Here is a 21,846-nt window from a genome sequence, read left to right as displayed (position 1 = left end):
AGTAACTCTGATGTGCAGTTTGATGAGAGATTGAATTTAAGAGTGTCGATAGCAAGAAGTAAACGTGGCGGTGCTTATCGTAAGTTACGTGACCTTGCTCACAATGAGGTGATTGCCAAAAACAGACTTAATCTGTTCTGCCCCACAAACGTTTCAAACAACCTTTGTTTTGCAATCTGCCTGGCACATTTCCTTAACCCTCAGAAACCACATGCTGAACTAGAGTCTGTAGCATCTTCATTGCAGAAGTCAGCTGGATATGCTGATCAACACAAGATAGCATTTAATGACATCAGGCAGTTTGAACGCATGCTCAATGTTAAAATAGTTGTCTTCTTTCGGTCTGATACAGGTGTTTTGGAGAAGTATACAAACACAGACGAACCACATGCTAAAACAGTATTTTTGTACCTGCATGACAATCATTATTTTATGATTAAAAATCTATGCGCATTTATTGGGACACCATATGTGTGTGAGTTTTGCTACCAAGGATACACATGTAGGAGAGATCACAGATGTCGGTACGTCTGTGATGTCTGTAATGACCCAGAATGTCATAAACAACCCAAAAAGCCAAAACATTGCGATGACTGTCTGCGTTATTGTAAGTCTGACTACTGTTTTGAGATGCATAAAAAACCACCTCAAGGTATGCAATACGCACAATGTAATGTGACTAAATATTGCAGTAAATGTAATAGACGTTACCATGTCAGCGGCCCTAAACCCAAACCCCATAAATGCCCTGCAGATCGTTGTGTGCACTGTGGTGAGAGTTTGGTTACCGATGGTGTGCATCAATGTTTTATCCAACCAGTTAAGGCAGAGATGCCAAACGAACGTTACATTTTCTACGATTTTGAGACCCGTTATGAAAATGGAAGACACATCGCCAATTTCGTATGCGCTATTACGTATGCTGGCGATGAATTCGTGGCCGAAGGACCAGATTGTGTGGATCGCCTCGTTAAAAAATTCAGACATCCTCGTTACCGTAATTACACATGGATTGCACATAACGCATCAGGGTTTGATAATTTCATCCTTTTGGAATACTTTACTAAGAAGGGGATTGCCCCTAAAATTACGATGCAAGGCTGTCGTCTAATCTTAATGTATGACGCAGCATTCAAACAGCGGTTTATTGATTCATACTCTTTCATACCCATACGGTTAGCCAAGACACCCGTCGCATTTAATCTGCCTAATGCTGAAAAGGGGTATTTCCCACATCACTTTAACCGCGTTGAAAATGACAACTACATAGGCCCGTACCCTGACAAGAATTTTTACGGGTACTCGACTATGTCAAGTCAAGACAGAGTGGCGTTTGATAACTGGTACAGTACCATTTCAGACAAAACGTTCGATTTTAAAAAAGAACTGGCGATTTATGGTAAAAACGACGTTGTTCTGCTGAGGGACGTGTGTATGAAGTATCGCGATGAATTCATCCTCTGCGCAGGCCTTGATCCGTTTAATTACACTACATTGGCGGCCACATGTATGGCTACGTATAAAACACACTTCATCCCTAAAGACACAATAGCGCTAACACGCAACAATGCGTACATTAACCAGAACAAGACATATTCAAACATTTCAATTGAATGGCTTGAATAGATCCGAACATCACGGTCCATAGATGTTCAACATGCTCTAAACCGTGGTGAGGCGTCATTTGGAAAATACTACGTGGATGGTTTTTATGCCGACGGTACCGTGAAAAAAGCATTCAAATTTCTTGGGTGTTTTTTTCATGGTTGCGAACGTTGTTATAACCCTAATGATCTCAATCCGTTATCAAAAGTACCTTATGGCATTCTGAAAAGACAATGTGATGACAAGCTTGAAATTTTGGAGCGTGCGTACGGTCTTCAGGTCGAGGTGGTTTGGGAGTGTGATTGGGTCCGTGCTAAACAGACCGACACAGCGGTGATGGACTTCATGGCTACTTACAATCACCCTGAAAGATTGAAACCTCGTGAAGCACTTTTCGGCGGTCAAACTAATGCCTTAAAACTGTACCATAAAGTCACGGAGGGCGAGCGTATTAGGTATGTAGATTTTACTTCTCTCTATCCCTTCTGTCAGGCTCGAAAATGCTATCCAATTGGCCATCCTGAAATAATATACAAGGATTTTAAAAACCTTGAAGATTATTATGGCTTCGTCAAGGCTTCGGTCCTCCCTCCGCGGAAGCTGCTTCATCCTGTATTGCCTTATAGGACAGGTGGGAAGTTAATGTTTCCACTTTGTAGGTTGTGTGCTGAACAACAAAACCAGACACAGCCATGTGTACACACAGATGAGGAAAGGGCTATACACGGTTGTTGGGTTAGCATCGAGCTGTTAAAAGCAATTGAGAAGGGTTATGTAGTGGCAAAAATCGATGAGGTTTGGCATTTTCCCCAACGATCTGAAACATTGTTTTGTGATTATGTTAAAACATTTTTGCAGTTCAAACAGGAAAGTTCAGGTTTTCCAAAAGATGTTGTGACTGATGCCGACAAAGAATCTTATGTTAAAGATTACTTTGAGAAAGAAGGGATTAAGCTGAATCTGGACAAGATCGAGTTTAATGCCGCACGCAGATCCATTATGAAGCTTATTCTTAATTCATTGTGGGGGAGGTTCTCTATGCGCGAACAGCTCCCGACAACTGAAATACTTACAGACCCTGAACAGTTTGCCCGACACATTTTTGGCATTGAGTATGACGTGAAACATTTCTCATTTGTGTCAGACACCGTAGCGATCGTGCAATGGTCTTACGCAGATGGGAAAGGAGCTCAGACTCGTGACATTAATATTTTTCTAGGCGCTTTTACGACTGCCCACGCCCGGTTGGAACTTTATGATCTTATGGACCGGTTGGGGGACAGGCTGATTTATTGCGATACCGATAGTGTTGTGTACATATCTAAAGACGGTGAATACGAACCCCCACTAGGTCCATACCTTGGCGACCTTACTGATGAAGTCGGGGGCGACGATTTTATTGTTGAATTCTCCTCGAGTGGTCCTAAAAGTTACGGGTATCGTACAGCCAAGGGCAAGGTATGTATGAAGGCCAAAGGCATCACACTGAATGCTGTAAACTCTGAGGCCATCAGGCTAGACTCATTAATAGGACTTGTTGATCAGTATGTGAGGGGGCGGGGCGACAGCAGTTATATTCTTGCACACGCCGACAGTATAGTGAGGAACAAAAAGCAGTTTACATTACACAACAAGTCAGTTGTGAAAAAATTCCAAGTTGTGTACAACAAGCGTGTTTTGCTACCTGACCTAACTACATTACCATATGGCTACTGACAACGTTTTTGGTCATCGAGGGGTGGTAGAGACAGCTGGATTCGATTTCAGATTGGATCACCCATTTTCTTGTGTATTAAGTGGTCCTTCTAACTCAGGAAAAACATTTTTTGTAAAAATGTTGTTGGAAAATGCTAAAAGTGTCATTTCAAAAAATGTTGAAAACATTGTATACATTTATAATTGTTGGCAACCTTTATATGACAAATTGTTGAAACTGTATGATATTAAATTTATTGAAGGTATCCCCCAGACTCTGAATGATGATCATTTGTTTCCCCCCGACAAGAATAATTTTGTTATTTTAGATGATGTGATGCAGGATGCTAGTAACAATTCTGAAATCCAACGTTTATTCACGATGTATGTACACCACAAAAACCTGAGTGCATTGTATATTGTACAAAACTTGTTTTCTCAAGGTAAATCCAGCAGGACCATCAGTTTGAACACCAATTATCTGGTGCTGTTCAAAAACCCCAGAGACAATACACAAATTAATGTATTAGCACGCCAAATGTACCCCCGAAACACAAAATTTTTTATGGAGTGTTATGAAAATGCGACCAGCATGCCTTTCGGGTACCTTTTGATTGACTTTAAAGCAAAAACACCAGAGCAGTACCGTCTCAGAACAGACATTCTGTCACAATATCCAGTTGTGTAAGTTCAGAAAAGAAAACATTGACATTGTTAGACGGAATTTGAAAATGTCTGCAAGACTTTTAAGAAACCTGCCTCTTTTAAAACTGTTATTAAAAGCTACACCTAAACAAAGACGTGTTATTTTAGAGGCTGCTGCAGACGAACTCATTGTGACGTTGTGTGAAGTAGCTCTTAACGTAGTCCATGGAAATATTCCACTATCACCACAACAATATCAGAAACTAAAGAGAAAAAGAAACGAGATCAAAATTGTTGCAGATAAAAAGGTTGGCGTTAGACGTAAAAGACGGTTAATCAATCAACAAGGCGGATTTCTATTACCTTTGTTAAGCGTTGCAATTCCCTTTATAACCAGTTTAATTACATCTAAATAAGCTGGTGATGGAGTATGCCGAGAAGATGTTTTTAATCCTGCAACACCAGTTGGATAAACTGAAATCCTCTAACACCCGCGAGTCTATACATCATGTTGTGGAGAACGATTTGGATACGACTATAAGAAATATATTGCAAAGGTCTGACATAGATCACCACGAAAAAGCTAAGATGTACACCACTGTTTTACAGAGGTTTTTAACACTCGCTAGACTGGGGGATAGGGAATCTTCCACATTAACATTAAGTCTTCCACAGCCTGACAGCCTTGTAAAAGAAGGTCCACACCCAACAGACTGCGTTACAGCCCACGATGGTTTAGATGATTTTGCAGATGAGGTTTTAAAAAATATTCCACAGAGGAGCGTGAAAAATGTCCGTTACATTTTAGATAAAATGTCTAAAACTAAAGATATTACGTCGTGGACTGAGTCGGGGGAGTTTGTGTTCAAAGGCAGAACAATCCCCGGTTCACACATGCTTGACCTTGTTAAAAGCATCACAGCTCCGCATAAGATTGCTGATGAGCGGAGACCAGGCGGATGGCACGAGTTTCTGGAGGCTTTTGCTAATTTAAATCTGCCATACTCTGTGGTACCAAACCAGTATGTCAGACAAGCAATTAACTCATTCAAAACCAAATCGACCCCTACTGTAGCCGATTTACCTAAGAAGAGTAAAAAACGGAAAGTGCATCTGAGCACACCGATACATTCAAAACACCCAGTCTAGACCAGAGTCGATGGTTAAGTTTTTAATCCCCCAGTTTGTGTGTAGCCTATTGCGTTCTCTGTTTTTTTTTGTTGTTGTTTTGTTTTGAGAACTTATGTGTTATGAATTACATGTATTGTTGAATATGTAGTGTATGTGTAATAAAAAAGAGTTTAAAGAAATATCTGTTTCTCGAGTATCTTTATTTAAAGATATTAAGCATGATACATGTACACTGCACCCAATTGCACACACTGAATACATTTGAAAACATTGTCATTACATGGAACATGTTTTAGTTTTTTCACAAATGTTGACACCATTTTATCATTTTTAATTAAATCATTGGTATACAATTTCAACACATAATCATAATCATATCCCTTTGACATGTGGTAGAGAAAGAACACACAGTGTTGACCACACGTGTCTGATGAAAAATCTTGGACTTGCACAGTGGAATGTAGTACTTTACTAGAATTGTGATTTAAAAAGTCTTTGATAACAGGGTGAAAGCCTTGGTAATCTGGTTTATTACCAAAACTATCGAAAAAACAACCTACTCTATCAGCATTTATGTAGATTGCCAACCAATGTTGGCCTGGGAGTCCTGATGGATCTGTATTGATTAAAACCATTGATGGTAATGTTCTTAAAGGTGTTTTCGGTAGATAGTCACACGGTAGTACTCCAAGAAAATAAGTATTGCACGAAATCTTATCCATGACACCCGTAAGTTGTACTGTGTTCATTTTAACGCCTTAATAGTAATCAACAAGTACCTGTCGTCGATTTGACACTTCAATTATGCTGTCAAATAATGCGTAAACAATTAAGTTAACAGTCTGTGGTAGTGGTTGTCTAAAGTGCGCTTCTAGTCTTATATTGCCGCTTTTGATAAGTGATACATGCTGGCTGCACTCCTCGTCTGGTGTAAAATTGAACGAGTAGAGTGTATAGCCATGCAGAAAATCCTCCCTATCGATACTCAGAGCCTGGTTTTTAAGATGCTTTCCTGAAGCCAGCGCCAACTGGTAAAACTCCCGCACTGCAGAACCATTTTCATATTCAGGCTGTAGAGGCTTCGAGGGGTATTGTTGACCATCCAGATAAATAGCTAAAAATTCTAAATCGTAGTTTTTAAAGGCAAAATGGTTTTTATTATATGCCCCGACAAATGCATCATTATCAACCATCGCTAGAACCAGAGATTTTGGTAAATGCCCTAAGAATAAGTTCTCTTGATTACAGACCCGGGAGCCGGCTGGTAATGAAAAGCTTTTCAAACACACCCTGTCGATGGGGTACTTGGCTGTGGTTGAGAGTAGGGCTTGCGCATGACCCAGTCTCACAGCTGGTGACACTGTCACTTTTTTCACAAATAGCGATGCTGTCTGGATGTTCAGTTTGTAGGCTTTGTCATTGCTCCTCATCAGACAGAACTCGTCTTTACCCCTTGTCATTCTAATTTTAAGGTCCAATCCATTGAGTAAAAGTTTATCTTGAAAGAAGATGTCACTGTGAACTGGCGCAAGTAGTTCGACCACGTTACTAGCGTTTTCTCCGGCGGGGTCCGACACATCCATATGCCCCGCCTTGTCTTTGTAAAAGAGTCCCGCTGAGAAAAGTGTTTCAAGGGTGTCTTTACCATAATTAGTAAGACACTCTATCATACAGCGGTATGGGTATGTGCTAGAACTCTGTGAAATGAGTCGATCTCCAAGTGATACGTCCACTTGTGAAAAAATTGTGGCTCCCGGATAGTTAACAAGCCCCACGGGATCTCCGTCTGTGTCACGGTTTTGGTCTGGTTTTGTTCTTGTTATGTTTGCTTCCTTGTCTGTCATGTGATCCCTTGTAGTCATGTGATCCTGCCATGTGTCTTGTCATGAGTTTATTGTCTGATTGTTTGATCATTGTTCACAGGTGTCCCTTGTCTAGTCATTAGTCTTGTGTGTATTTAGCCCTCATGTTTGCCGTGTGTCGGTGTCTTGTATTGCTGATGTAACCACGTAGTAAGTTCTTGTTCCTGAGTTTGTTTTCGCCATGCCTCGCCATGGTTTTGTTTCTATGTCTGTTTCTGATTTTCATTAAACTGCATTTGGGTTCTACTTAAACTTGCTTCCAGTGGACCTCTTATTACATAATACAAGACCTAAACTATGAACCCAGCAGTTGACCTCCTTCGTCTTCGTCAGGACAACCGGACCGTAGAGGATTATGTCAAGGACTTTTGCGAACTCTGTCACAAGGTAGATTTTAATGATGTAGCACTCAAGGACATTTTTAGACATGGTTTAGACGAACCTTTGCGCTGTGGACTGCCTGGGGGAAAAATTAATTTCTCACTTGAACAATACATGGATTATGCTCTATTATTGAGCGGTTCCTCATTTACTGTGGGTTTTGAGAAGCCCCACAAATCCACAGTATCCGTCATGCCTGCCAAGCCTGAGTCTCTTCACGTCATGTCTGCCATGTCTGAATCTCTTCACGTCATGCCTGCCAAGTCTGAGAAGCCTGAATCTCTTCATGTCATGCCTGCCAAGCCTGAGTCTCTTCACGTCATGCCTGCCATGTCTGAATCTCTTCACGTCATGCCTGCCAAGTCTGAGAAGCCTGAATCTCTTCACGTCATGCCTGCCAAGCCTGAGTCTCTTCACGTCATGTCTGCCATGTCTGACTCTCTTCACGTCATGCCTGCCAAGCCTGAGTCTCTCCACGCCATGCCTGAGTCTCTCCACGCCATGCCTGAGTCTCTCCACGCCATGCCTGAGTCTCTCCACGCCATGCCTGAGTCTCTCCACGTCATGCCTGAGTCTCTCCACGCCATGCCTGAGTCTCTCCACGCCATGTCTTCGGACAAAATGGCTGCCGCTACATCTGAGCCTTCAATGACAGCCACACTCACCATTTTTGCCACAGCCATTTGGTGTGTGTGGTCGGCCTATACTGCGCCTGACCACGCCTCGTCTGCCCAGCCAGCGCCTGACCACGCCTCGTCTGCCCAGCCAGCGCCTGACCACGCCTCGTCAGCTCAGCCAGCGCCTGACCACGCCTCGTCTGCTCAGGCAGCGCCTGACCACGCCTCGTCAGCTCAGCCAGCGCCTGACCACGCCTCGTCTGCTCAGCCAGCGCCTGACCACGCCTCGTCTGCCCAGCCAGCGCCTGACCACGCCTCGTCTGCCCAGCCAGCGCCTGACCACGCCTCGTCTGCTCAGGCAGCGCCTGACCACGCCTCGTCTGCTCAGCCAGCGCCTGACCACGCCTCGTCTGCCCAGGCAGTGCCTGATCTCACCACGTCTGAGCCAGTCCTATACCCCCTGGCTCTCCCCAAGAAAATTTTGGGAGGGGGTAATAGGGTCATTGATGGGACCATGGAGGCTGCAACGCCATGGTCTCCCACACAGCCGGATCCGCCCTGGTCTCCCACACAGCCGGATCCGCCCTGGCCTCCAGCACAGCCGGATCCGCCCTGGCCTCCAGCACAGCCGGATCCGCCCTGGCTTCCTGCACTGCCGGATCCACCCTGGCTTCCTGCACTGCCAGATCCGCCCTGGCTTCCTGCACTACCAGATCCACCCTGGCTTCCTGCACTGCCGGATCCGCCCAAGCTTCGTCACGGCCCTGGTCCGCCCAAGCTTCGTCACGGCCCTGGTCCGCCCAAGCTTCGTCACGGCCCTGGTCCGCCCAAGCTTCGTCACGGCCCTGGTCCGCCCAAGCTTCGTCACGGCCCTGGTCCGCCCAAGCTTCGTCACGGCCCTAGTCTGGCCAAGCTTCGTCACGGCCCAGGTCCGCCCACGCCTTGCCACGGCCCAGGTCCGCAAGGCCCAGGTCCGCCCACGCCTTGTCACAGCCCAGGTCCGCCCACGCCATGCCACGACCCAGGCCCCTCCACGCCATGCCACGTCCCATGTCCTGTCCCCCTGCACGGACCTGGCCCACCATCCCTCCCCCAAGACCGCCTCCGCTCCACCACCCACCTGAACTTTTATGTTTTGCAGGGCGTCGGGAGACGCCCTTAGAGGGGGGGATTCTGTCACGGTTTTGGTCTGGTTTTGTTCTTGTTATGTTTGCTTCCTTGTCTGTCATGTGATCCCTTGTAGTCATGTGATCCTGCCATGTGTCTTGTCATGAGTTTATTGTCTGATTGTTTGATCATTGTTCACAGGTGTCCCTTGTCTAGTCATTAGTCTTGTGTGTATTTAGCCCTCATGTTTGCCGTGTGTCGGTGTCTTGTATTGCTGATGTAACCACGTAGTAAGTTCTTGTTCCTGAGTTTGTTTTCGCCATGCCTCGCCATGGTTTTGTTTCTATGTCTGTTTCTGATTTTCATTAAACTGCATTTGGGTTCTACTTAAACTTGCTTCCAGTGGACCTCTTATTACAGTCTGCAATATCCGTTCCATCTGCATAAGTGATTTTGACACGCATAAACAACAATGTGTTGTTTAGATCCACGTAATCCTCTCCATTCCCCGCAATAAAAAATTCCAGAGGGGATGTGTCAGATATTGCTGATAATGGTGGTATTTCTATATAAGTGTTTTTTTCAATAGCGGTTTGAGTCAGTGGTACAGTAAACAGATCCAGTTCGGTTTTTAAACACTCTTCTGACATGTTGTGAAGTAACGCCATGATCTAAAATATTGTTTTAACAGAACTCCTTGATCTTTTTGAAGCACTGCTCTTAGCTGTCTCCTTGCGCTTGCGTTTTACAACTGATGTTTTCTTGGGGGGCTGTTTTGTTTTCTTCTGCTTCTGGCCACTCCTCCGCACACCCGGAGGCCTAGGTACGCTTCTGCGTGCCATCACCATCAACCCGGATCCGTCTTGAGTATCGTGATTGTTATTAAAAGATCGTGATAACGTATTACTAACAACGTCACTTAGTATGTTTTTCGCTGCTGATTTAAGATGTGGCTTGGCTATGCTAAATCCTCGTCTTAGTAGTGGTATAGCCATTCTAAAGAGACCCCTAAAAAGACCACCCAAACCAGCGCCATACATAACTCCGCCTCCTGCATACCCCGGAAGTCCATTTCCCGCTTGATTCTGGTAATAGGCCACATAACGCATGGGATCAACATTGTGATTGTTGAAATACACCATTTTAATGAAATTTTTTTACTGGCCTAAAGTGTAGTTTAATGCACACTTTCCCGTAAGAAAAAGGGATGTGGTGATTTTGATCGTCCTTCACTTCTATAGCAATATCTGTGATGACCGATTTGTTGACAGATGCGTAGTGGGGTTTGTCGTATCGAACACTGACTGTGTTATTGTTATCACCTGTTATTTGTACACACTCCAGGAGCGGTACAAAGGCATCACCTACTGACTGGTATCTGATAATATCTGTGTATATATAAAGAGTATAGAAGCCACCGTGTATGTCTGCCTGATGCATTGCATATGTTACAACATCCTTTTCAAAATTAGTTTTTCCAGGGTTTGTTTTTTGTCGCATAGAATCTCCTATAGGAACACCTGGTTTCAACCCTAAAATAATGGCTAGTTTTCCATGGAATGTTATTGAAATGTTGGGTTTTGCTTTCAGAAATACTTTGTTTTTTACAACATCGTAACCGAATGATCCATGAGGGGCTAGTAAATCATTTATCACACTAACAACAGATGGGACCTTGTCGTAATAACCAGTTTTTATCGGTATGCGTAGTCTCGATAATTCGGTCTTCTTCACATCTACACCACGGCGTATGTTGTTAGTGTTTTTTTCGTCGTCGACAGTGATGGGTTCGATGTTTATCTCAAAAACGGCATCTTTGCTGTTAAATGTGTACCAACTTCTAGGATATTCGATTTGAACGAGCCCCACCTCCCATTCTCCTTTTATATTTATAGGTGTAGCCATCCTTGTTCTATAATTAGAGATTGTATTATCAGGGTATACAGACCGTGAAGCATTGCATGGTAGTGTGACATAAAAACCACCCTCTGCCATGTCTGTTTTTATACAACTGCAGACAATCTGTCCTTGTCCTTTGTTTTTATGGCACCTGTACGTCGACTAATTCTTTCTGATCGATCCATGATGCAAATTTTGCAGGCCATCCGAGCCACTGTACCAGTACTAATGTTTTGCGACCCTTCGTCTTCTTATCCAAAATCTTTTCAACTTTAAATGTCTTGTTTTTACTAACAAATATTTTTTGCAATTCTTCAGCATAAAAAACACCGTTGATAACATCCCCATCATAATCACTCAATCTGTAAACAGGGGGGTCTCGTGGAATACGTGCTGAAACAGTAAAATACTCTTGTGTGTAGTTTTCCTCATACCCTTTGGCAAACGGACCTCTGACTTTAGAAATTCGAACCACGTCACCAATCTTGTATTTAAATATGGGGGCAACATTGCGTGGTTTGGTATCTCCATATAGGTTATGTAGCACCACAGATTCGTTTTCTACACGCACATCAATCGGTCTCATCTTGATGCTTCTGTGATAGCTCACATTGTATCCTTGTGTAATGTCTTGAAGTATGTCGATGTAATGTTTGGAGTTTATAGCTGTTAAATATCTCCACATTCTTCCTTTTAAGGTTCTATTAAACCGCTCGATAACACAAGCCTTTAATTCTGTGTCTGTTGCAAAATGGTTAATATTGTACTTTTTTGTCACATTTTGAAAGTGTTTGTTAAAAAAATACTTTCCTTTATCTGTCTGTAATTTCTGTGGTACGCAACCCTCTTTCAGTATGGATTCAAAAGCTTTAGAGACCTCTACACCACTCTTGTTTTTTAATACACGTGTCCATGCGTACTTACTAAACAAATCGATGCATGTCAACAGAAAGTGGTTGTTGTCATTTACCTTGGCATATGCAGACATATCTACTAGATCGGCTTGGAACTGCATATCAATACCATAGACAAAAACCCGATTCCTTTTATATTTTAGCGGTGCACTTCTGCGTAGTGTATGCATCCTCGCCAGCGAGCCAATCTGAAACTTCTTTATCGGTTAAACGGATCCCCGTCTCTTTTAAAACACCTTCTTTTAAACGTTTTTTACCCCCTAAAGAACCAGGGTTAGAAGGTGTGTAATAAATCTTTTTCATTTCTTCTGACATATTGACACTTCAGGCTCCACAAAAGAATAACACAGATGGTTTAAGTGATTCAGGTTTTATTTCTTAAACATTAAAAGGATACAAAAGGTATCATACAGCATCGATGTAGTGTAGAAATTTTATACACATCACAATATTTTTCTCAAGAATATAATCAACCAGCGTTTCAACAATTTCACAAACATCAGTCTGATTGTTTCTTGTCAACATGTCCACACATAGATCTGATACATATGTACACAAGCATAATATATCAGCTATTCTAATAAAGCTACCACATTCAGTCATCAGGTCTAAAACTTTTCTGATGGTTACACAAACTGGATCACCAGCATTAACACATAATCGCATCATATCAGACCATTCATTTGACACATTTCTTACAAAAGACATTTGTTTCTTAAGGTTTGTAAAACGTTTGGCATCAACAACACATCTGTTTACAGTAACCGATACATTGGCACATTCATTAATGTTGTTATACAACAAGGTGGTCATCTCACATCTAATACGTTGTTTAAGTAGACACTTAGCCAGTCCTGTTGCAAAACAAGTGTTCCCCATGCTGTTGTCACAAACAGTCAACTTGGACAATACCTTTCCAGCTGTCCACAGCGTCATAGACAATTTGTTCACTGCCGCTGTCCACAACTTTCTCTCTGACTTCACGAAGCTTCTCAACAATAAAAACCTCGTCACGCAGCTCGTGTAAAATAGCATCCACTGACCCCTGAATCCTCTGGGGGTGAACCCTTAAACCACAACGACTCAATGCTTGAGCAACGATGTGCTTAAGGTCTGGTCTAACCAGATTACGCGTCAGCTCATCAAAGTAGGCATCAAAGAAATAGGGGTCCGGTTCAAACAAACAGGAATGTCTAATCTGACTGGGGTGATCCACTTCACAACCCAAACAGATTTCTTTCAGCTTTTTGTTGATAACGTGTTCCAGAAGGACAACTACAGTCGCTTTTATGATTTTGAACCCGTCAGAACGAATACAACTGTCTGTGTCATCAATTCCGGCTAAGGCCGCAGCTCCAGCTATGGCACCGGTGTTGCCGTATGGAGTTGTAAGGAAGGTCAGGTTGTGATTTCCTAGATCCATACAAAATTTATCCAACCAACTGTTGTCATAGGTTTGTGGGTGGGGTTCCAGCAGTGTGGCATTGTCATCAGGCATCGCTGGGGCAGTCTCAGGGGTGTTGCTGTAGCAGTAGACGGGTGTAGATCCGTGAGACATGGTGAATGAATGTTGCGAATGCACCGATCCGTACACGTTTTTAATGACTGTAATATGTGGGTGGGCTTAAGAGGCGGTCTTCGGGGTTGGTAACACCCTTCTCAGGGTGAAACAATTGCATCTTTACAGAACTGTAACGATCATACATGTCACACCATCTAAACATCTTGTTTATGCTTGTAAATATATTGTCAAGCATACGAACATCTCTCCACTGAAACAGAAATTTCATGTCGTAGCACGTGTGATGCTCAGATTCTCGAATAGGCCAGGCCTGTACGTTGAGCTTTGTCTTGTCGTTACAGCAAAAAATATAAACACAGTCGTCTGGTAGCTTTTTACTGTGGTCACCGACCACCCGAATTCTTGTGTTAGGAGCTGATCCATCCCACTCAGCGACGTATAACGGATCATCACCACAGTCGTTCAAATCTCTCCAAACGTAGTTGAAAAACAGAAACCAGTCTTTGTCTTGAAAAATCAGACATGGAGTATGACATGTAAATTCGTCTCCAACATCAGCAGTGTAGAGTTTCACAATACGCAGCACCTTGTCAAACGCATATCTCAACACACGTTTACCAGACAATGGGAAATCACTTTTCACATTAGCTATGTCTTCATGAAGAAACTTTGTCAAGCTAACATTTTGCTTTTTCCTTGGTGCATAAGTTAGTTCCTCTCTCATTTCAACAGGTCCTCTTGTTGGAGAAATACACATAACCTTTCTAGGGGTTTTAGGAGTTCCCGGAGCAGCCATTGTAACAGGAAAAGATGCAGAATGTCTTCTGTGTCTAACACAGCAACCCCTAACCTTATTTAATCCATGGTGTAGTTAGTGACGTAGGTGTGAAAAGACATGCCAGGAAAGACCCTATCATAAAAACTTCATTGGCATATGGTGAGGTGTGAGTATTCACATGTCAATCAGGACGCAAACCCCAGTCAGCTCGGCGCTGTAAATCAGAGACCCTGTTTTCGACACATGTATTCCCTGTCAATCATGAGTGACAAGGGGTCATAAATCAATCAAATATTAACCCAAAAGTGACACATGGTATATGTTAATACTACTAATGCTACCTCGATGACATCATTGTCACAGGTGATAGTGACAGTAGTCACTTGGAGAACTTAGCACGGGTTTTAAAGAAATTGGAAGAGTATGGACTGCGTGCAAGACGTGACAAGTGTGAGTTTTTCAAAAATACCATCACGAATTGTGGACACAAAATTGATGTGAATGGTCTGCACAAGTGACAAGCTAAGAGCTGTTGCAGAGGCTCCAGAACCGAAAGATGTCTCACAATTGAGGTCCTTCCTTGGATTTGTCAATTACTACAACTGGTTTTTGCCGAATCTATCTACTGTTCTCCATCCTCTAAATGCCCTGTTACAAGCAGGAAAGAAATGGACGTGGACAAAGCAATGCAGGCAAGCTTTTCAGGAAGCAAAGAAACTAGTGATGTCAGATACAGTTCTGACTCACTATGACCCACACAAGCCACTAAAGTTGGCATGCGATGCCTCACCATACGGCATCGGGGCGGTGCTGTCGCATGTGATGGGTGATGGAACGGAGCGCCCCATAGCTTTTGCATCACGCTCCCTCAGTGCGGCAGAGAAGAACTATGCGCAGATTGATAGGGAAGCTTTGAGCCTGGTATGGGGCGTAAAACGATTCAATCAGTATCTGTATGGAAACAACTTTACCTTGGTTACAGACCATCAGCCGTTGATTTCCATCTTCAGTCCTCAGAAAGGAGTTCCACTGACAGCAGCAGCACGGATGCAAAGGTGGGCATTGTTTCTTGGAGGACATAGATACCAGATTGAATTCAAAAGAACACACAGACATGCTAATGCTGATGGACTATCACGTCTACCATTGGATGGGTGTGACTCAAAGACAGAGAACGTAAGCACACCTTCGGATGTTTTTACAATTGCTCAGCTTGAGAGTTCTCCTGTTACCGACGAAATGATTCGGAGAGAAACCAGGAGAGATCCTGCATTGTCTCAGGTATATTTAGCTATACAGTCTGGCTGGAATGCAGAGCAGAAGATTCGTTTCACACATTTCTATCAGCGCCGTGATGAACTAACTCTGGATGGTGGTTGCATCATGTGGGGATTAAGAGTTGTTGTACCTCCTAAGTTGCGAACTCGAGTCTTGGAGGAGCTTCATGTTGGGCATCTAGGAGTGGTAAAGATGAAGTCACTTGCTAGAAGCTTCGTATGGTGGCCTGGAATAGATCAGCAGATCGAGCAGCTCGCCATGCATTGTTCAGGATGTCAACATGTGCAAAAGATGCCAAAGACTGCCCCGCTACATCCTTGGGAGTGGCCAGCGTTACCGTGGCAAAGGATCCATGTTGACTTTGCGGGTCCTTTCATGGGCACCACATTCTTGGTTGTGGTCGATGCGAACTGTGACTGTTCTGAGAGAACTTTTTGCAAGAACTGGTGTACCAGAACAGCTGGTGAGTGACAATGGTCCCCAGTTTATATCTGAGGAGTTCCAGATCTTCTTAAAGAACAATGGAATCAAACATGTGACCTCAGCGCCCTACCACCCAGCTACAAATGGCTTAGCTGAGAGATTTGTGCAAAGCTTGAAGAATGCACTATGGGCCATGACATGTGAAAAGATCACACTGAACCAGAAGCTACACAATTTCTTGTTTGCATATCGAAATGCAACTCATGTCACCACAAATCGAACACCTGCCATGTTGTTCCTTGGTAGACCTTTACGTTCAAGGCTGGATTTGTTGAAACCTAATCTGAGGAGGACCGTACACGACAGACAGATAAAGCAATCACAAGGAGGGGAAAAAACGAGAGAGTTGGAAATAGGAGAGAGTGTGCTTGCTAGGAACTACAGAGGAGATCACAAATGGACACCTGCAAAGGTCAAAGAAAGAACAGGACCACTCTCATATACAGTTGAGATTGCACCAGATACTATCTGGAGACGACACATTGATCAGTTGAGAAGATCAAATGTTCCTCTGGAAAGTGTTCCCTCGAGTGTTCCATTCACCACTACTGATACTGTTTCCAGTGGAAGTGATACAACAACACTTCAAGATGGCACTGTATCTTCCAGTGAAGTGCCACAAGCACTAACTCCAACTTGTGAAGAGAAACGTTACCCTACCCGTGTACGGAAACCACCAACCCGTCTGGATTTATAAAAAGGAACCCGGAGTGGGACATTATAGTCATACAGTAGCATAAGTTTGTTCCTTTTGAAAAAAAAGTTTTGCTAACAGAGAAATATTGTTTGTTAAGATTTTCTTATCTAGGGGGGGAGGAAGTGTAGTGTATTGAGTAGAATGCACTCAGAGTAAACTCAGGAATAAGCACTGCTTGGCCACTCTAGATTAACTCGGGGTTAGATTTTGGTTGGCCAGTTAATTGTCCAAAAGAAAGCAGAAACATATGTGTTCACAAAGTTGTTCATTCTGATATCACACAGTAAAAAGAAAAGAAGAATTGCCCATCGTTGTCTCGACTCTGATTTGTGTTAGACAAACACAACAGTTTCATCTGGATTTAATAAATAAAGAAGTAAATATAGTAGAAAATAGATAACACGGAGGCGCGGGCGAGTGAACTGGGGCCGGTTGCACCAGCTGTGCGTAAGTTATAACTTAGCCTAGTTTTGACGTAAATGGACACTAAGTTACGATTTACGTACTTCTAAATATTTTTGCGTTGCACCATTAAACTTAGTTGAAGCGTAACTCTACGTATAAACTAAATATTTACGGCAGCCTCCGATCAGGAGTAACGGATGGAATAAAATATCAGACAGACTGAACTTCATCAATAAGCTCTTCTTTTACCTGACAGACTTCAATTCTTTAGACATATATGATTATGCTGACATTTACACTCGCTTACATTTTAAGAGAGAGAACATTATGTGAAAAGATTACTTTGTTAGCGGCTATCTTTAACACGAACCCATCCTAAACAGCACGCCGCTGTGTGCATCGGTCCATGTTGCATGTCAAATATCAGTCATAATCATTAAACGTAATTTCTTATGTTTTTTGTATCAATATTTATTTATTGATCCTTATTCATTTAATTTCAAATACAGTTTCTGAATGTTATTTACAAAAACACTTATGCTATTCATGATCAAGTATCGTATTTAATGGAAACTTATTTTTACCGTTAGTAACGTGAGGCAAAAGAATGAAGGATAATCTGAAATTCACAGCATTTCAACACAACATCTGCTCACATATTTGAAGGCTGCTATTGGATCATCGAGGCTAAACGTCATATTATGCGACTACGCATTACTTTACGGAGAGCTTACGACCTACTAGCTACGTTCTGCCTTACGAACAAATGGTGCAACGGAATAAAGTTCAGAGTTAGTTACAAACTAGCTAGTAGTTACTAAGCCTCTAGTGTGGACTTTACGTTCCAATTTAAGAAAGAACTTACGAACGGCTGGTGCAACCCTACCCAGGACTCTTGTCTCATAAATGAACCGAAACTCAGCGTAAGGTATGCTACTTGCCTCACAGACCTGAGAAATATATAGAAAGCTTGAAATGTCTACTTTTAAACAGAACAATTCAAAACGAAGGAAAACAGACTGCTTTCTGCTTATGAAATGTGCATTTCTCTCTGGCGCGTTCTGAGATACGGTGACGCATTGCTGCCACATACATATTATTTTTCCCCTCAATTATGTCGTAATAACGAGATCTTATGTCGTTTTAACGACATCTTTTCTCGTAATAACGAGATCTTATGTCGTTTTAACGACATCTTTTTCTCGTAATAACGAGATCTTATGTCGTTAAAACGGCATCTTTTTCTCGTAATAACGAGATGTTATGTCGTTAAAACGACATCCTTTTTTGCCCTTATAAGGGCATGTGTTATCATGTACAAAATATGCCTTTATCCACATAAAATTGACAGCCTATCGCGCCTTTATCACACGTTCAAAAAGCTTAAGCAAATAGTAGTAGCCCCCAATCATGCAAAATTAATCAATGAGGCTCTTTTTGAAAATATATTTTAAATAGGCCTGTAAGTTTTTTTTATATATATTATATATAAGATTTATTTTTGTTAATAGGCTATATCTTCATTCATTACCTAGAGATATAATTAAACAAAAAGTAGTCAAAACACATCTAAAAGAAAATTTTACAACATTGTGTTCTTATTTTGCTTAATTAACGAAATGTCAATCTTCGCCTTTATAACAGAAGATACAATACAATACAAAAATCTTCAAGATACAGCCTACAATCTTCACATGTATACCAGATTGTCTCCTTATAAACAGTCCTTTGTGTGGTGGAATAAGCAATGCTATATAGAAATATATGGTTAGTATCTTAATTAAAATTTTATTTTATTATTTTATTAGTTCATTAATTATGCTAACTCAGCTAATTAAATGTGACGAGCTGGATATTAATTACTAATGAAATAATGTCAAATATTAAATGTAGGCTATTGATTAGAGTTGCCATAGACTAAAGGATTTTTCTAGTCATTAATTTAAGCAATTAGGACTAATCGCACGTTTATATTCAATCCTGGGTGCATGTAGGCTATAGCCTATATTCCGCGCTCAAGCGCATGCATAAAACCTGCCGCAAAGCACCAGCAAAAGTAGGCTAATGATATAATAAATGTATCTGAAAAAAATAACGAAGCATTTTAATTGTTTATTAATTAACTAGTCTTTTCTAAATCAGTGTAGGCTGCCTGCAAACATATCTCCATACATCTCCGCTGTAATGTAGCCTAGATGCGCCTTTATTACGGACAGGATTACTTAATCAGATAGTAGCCGTATTTGCTTTCGATTGGATTTTTTTTTCGTTGGTGGACATTTTTTTATTAACTTTATAGTTATATTTCTCATGTCTGTGAGGCTTGTCTATATACACTGTTTGTCAGTTCATTTTTGAGGCGCGCTCCAATTCACAGAGATCATGAAAGCGCGCCCTGTTCGTTTTATTTTGTTTTACAAAGGCACACCGTTTTCTTGTTGTTGTGAGTTTACACAAATAAAAGTAGTTGCGACTGATGTATTATTATGTTCTGTATGACCAGAAATGATGGAGTATTTTAAGTTGTTTCCACTGTTGATAGGAAAATGCGAGTGATGGCACCGGCGCCTTCATCCATGTCATAGTGCGCGCTCCACACTCCGCACAAACACTTGGATATGCGCTTCATAATAGCAAACATTTATCTAGGTTAACGTTAGAGCGAGCGGTCATGCCAGACAGATAATCCTCTTCATGTTTAACTAATCAAATTCTGTTGCATTTTGTTGCGCCAGTTTGAAAAGGGCGGCTGAAACACTTAGCCTACAGATAAACGCCCAACGCTGGTGTTTTTCTTTAAACAAATTCGTTTAGACTTTAAAATAAATATTGTTTATGGGCTAATAAATGCCACAATAATTTGTTTATTTTATTGGCTAATTGTATTTTTCATTTTTGTTTTGCATTGAATACCATTGAATATTTTCATTGAATGCATTGAATATTCGCTGTGCACCGCAATACCACCCTCCCATAGAAAGACACGTTAAGAGCCACCTATTTTCTTTATCATAAAGGGAAGGAAAACGCTTAATGTATAATTAAATGCATTGCGTTCATATTCTTTATAACTGAAGCGTTTTCTTTATTATAAGTATATGTATTGTATTATTCCATTAAAAAAGGACTGTTTATAAGGTGACAATCCGTTATACATCTTGAAGATTTTTGTATTTTATTGTATCTTCTTATAAAGACGAAGATTGACATTTCGTTAATTAAACAAAATAAGAACACAATGTTGTAAAAAATAAACAACTCAGGCTATGTTCTGTTAGATGTGTTTTGAATACTTTTTGTTTAATTATATCTCTAGGTAATGAAGATATAGCCTATTAACAAAAATAAATCTTATTAGGCCTATATAATATATCATATTAAAAAAAACTTAGCCTATATAAAATATATTTTTAAAAAGGGCCTCATTGATTAATTTTGCATGATGGGGGCTACTACTATTTGCTTAAGCTTTTTGAATGAGTGATAAAGGCGCGATAGGCTTTCAATTGTATGTGGATAAAGGCATATTTTGTACATGACACATGTCCTTATAAGGGCAAAAAAGATGTCGTTTTAACGACATAAGATCTCGTTATTACGAGAAAAAGATGTCGTTTTAACGACATAAGATCTCGTTATTACGAGAAAAGATGTCGTTAAAACGACATAAGATCTCGTTATTACGAGAAAAGATGTTGTTAAAACGACATAAGATATCGTTATTACGACATAATTGGGCAAAAAAAATAATATGTATGTGGCAGCAATGCGTCACCGTACTGAGAAGATCGTGACGCATCGTCAACTTCATCTTTGCAGTCGACACAGAAAACACTTGTTTATTAATAAACAATTTAAATGTCTCCTTGCTATATTTGACATATTAATAATCATTACTTTTGCCGGTTCTTTGTGACAGCTTTTAGATGCTTTATTGGCAGCGCCACCCACATGTTGAACGAGTCACACCGCATCAGCACCAAAAACATGATTTTTTTCAAATCTAAAATAAAAAATCGTGATACGAACCGAATCGTAGGTTTGGTCTATCGTTACAGCCCTAGTAAGATGAGAAAGCAAGAGTTTATGGTTTAAAAACAAAAAAACAATGGCTATCTGAACATCTTTGCCAAGCGCAAACCAGTACAGAAGTAGGCTAATCAATAAATTATCGGGGAGGGTCATGCCTTTTTTCACAATCATTTTGGAGGGTCATAGAAAAATTTATTGCTGGCGAAGGGAGGGTCATGTCTTTTTTGACAACAGATCTCAAAACTCCTCCGGTGGCCACTTAAATAAAAAACGAACAGTCCCTTATGTTAAATAATACAGGACTGTGGTGTTCACCATCTGAGATAATGTATCGCCTACCTTGACTTGAGTCGATCGTCCAAATAAGAAACTTAAAACCCAATTACAAAATCTTCCTTCAATTCCAATTCTTTGCAACTTTAATAGCAATCCTTCTCTCCACATCATATCGTATGCTTTTTCGATGTCAAAGTATACTGCCACTAACACCTCTTTCATTGCTAGAGCCTTTTTTACATCAGTTTCTAATCTTATTAGTGTGTCTAAGGTGGATCTACCTGGTCGAAAACCATACTGATCCGAGCTGTTAATCCTTTGCTTTCTAACACGTAATAAAGTTGATTAACGATCTGAATGTGAAAATGTCGTCATCAGAAGAATATGATATGGAAAGTTTCTGTTGTGCTCTAAAAGTACTAAAAATATCATTACAATGTTTACATGGTACAATAACTTGTAGGTTACTGTTTTTATTATTGCTTGACACAAATTTTCAACAACTTTATTGTGATTTGA

The 21,846-nt window shown here is 41.2% G+C and overlaps 1 protein-coding gene across 1 annotated transcript in view; it reads left to right on the top strand.

The window, feature by feature from the left end:
- Positions 1-21,846, top strand: part of LOC311089647 (uncharacterized protein) — an 83,270-nt gene that overhangs the window by 13,817 nt on the left and 47,607 nt on the right. The gene's annotated exons all lie outside the window — the stretch shown is intronic.

Source organism: Abramis brama (assembly GCF_963993115.1).
Source record: "Abramis brama genome assembly, chromosome: 1".
Classification (NCBI taxonomy): domain Eukaryota; kingdom Metazoa; phylum Chordata; class Actinopteri; order Cypriniformes; family Leuciscidae; genus Abramis; species Abramis brama.
The sequence above is the reverse complement of the archived record's forward strand: the minus strand, read 5'-3'. Positions and strand labels throughout refer to the sequence as shown.